Consider the following 1,440-nt stretch of genomic DNA (forward strand, 5'->3'; position numbering starts at 1 on the left):
GTACTTGCTTCAACAGAACACATACTGAAGTTGGAACTATATAGATTAGCTTTGTCCCTGCACAAGGATGACATGGAAAAGATCCCCAAGTGATTCAAATAGCTAGGGTTGAGGATCACTGCCCCAGAGGGACAATCCAACCTGAGTGGGCTGCCAATGCAGGGAGACAACTTCAAGATTTGAAGTTCCTACTGTTCTGGGTCACTCACAAGGTAACAGGCCTATGTGTTGACTTCACAGAGGATGGGGGTTGGCGTGGAAGAAATAGTGGGAGAGTGGTATGATTAACAGCTGTTTAGAGGGTGGCAAAGCAACTCCGAGTCCCTAAAAGGGGATGGGCCAAGGCTACCTAAAGCTGATCTGTCTGCCCTTTATACTCCCTTTCTGCCCACCGAGAGGCAAGCTGGTAGGGTAGACAAACTGGGGGCTTTGCTGAGCTTGAGTTTCTTCTCTTCTCCCTGAGCTTGTTACCAGGGCAACAGAGCTCAATGGGATCTAACGTAGGACCGGGGAAGCAAGAGGCAGGGGTGAAGGGGAAGCATCTTAACACAGTCATTCCTGCTCCCAGTAACCTACCAAGACTGGCTGGCATTCTTTGCATGACCCCAGGAGATCAGGCCCATAGTTACCCATCACCTTGTGGAGGAAAGCAAATGGACATGAAGAGGAATTAGGGATAGGGTTTAAGAGTCATGGTCCGCCAGCTCAAGCAGCAGTACCAAAGGATGTAGGGGGAGTCCCAACTGTTTTAAGGTAGACACTAGGATGTCCATGCCCTCAGTGTACAAGGATTTGGGGTACCCAAGAACAGTTGCCACCAGCTCCACATTAAAATTTAACTGCACCCCCCCCCCCCCACCCACACTGGGATCAACCTCTGTAGTAAACTTCTGCCCTACCCAGGATCTGAAAGGAAACAAAGGTTGGAGCTGACCTGTGCACGTCAGAGGCCCAGCCAGTGGCCTTGGTAAGATAAGCGACAGCTGATGGTCTCAATTGCTTTTCTTTACCTCGACGAAGATTGAGCGAAGCCTCACTCTTAGGCTATGGTTCTTGGTACGTTAGTGCCAATGTGTCTTTACTTTTCAAGAAGAAAGCTAACCACCTGTGCCTCCCTCATTTAGGACCTGGTACAGTTGCACATTTACTCACTGGCCAAACACTAACAAAGGTGAAAAGGATAACTACATTTCATTCGTTTTTCTGTCCTTGACACCTCCAATCTAAGGGACTACATGGTATCCTGGGTCTATGAGGCGATGGAGTTAGGAGAAGATAACCAGTGGGGAGTACAGACACACCTGTGGGCTCCTCACCTCTCGGGGCTTCCATTTCACAAATCCTGAGTTGGCAGGAGTTGTGACTGTGGCTCTGGGGAACCAGCAAGACCTCTCCTATCCCTCCCAAATCAAGACTCATGCAAAACACTGGCAAAGGAGC

General features: G+C 49.4%; 1 pseudogene; it reads left to right on the forward strand.

Annotated features, from left to right (window-relative positions):
* Positions 1–95, forward strand: LOC132004604 (U6 spliceosomal RNA; annotated as a pseudogene).
* Positions 96–1,440: the final 1,345 nt, after the last annotated feature.

Source organism: Mustela nigripes, chromosome 16 (genome assembly GCF_022355385.1).
Source record: "Mustela nigripes isolate SB6536 chromosome 16, MUSNIG.SB6536, whole genome shotgun sequence".
Lineage (NCBI taxonomy): Eukaryota > Metazoa > Chordata > Mammalia > Carnivora > Mustelidae > Mustela > Mustela nigripes.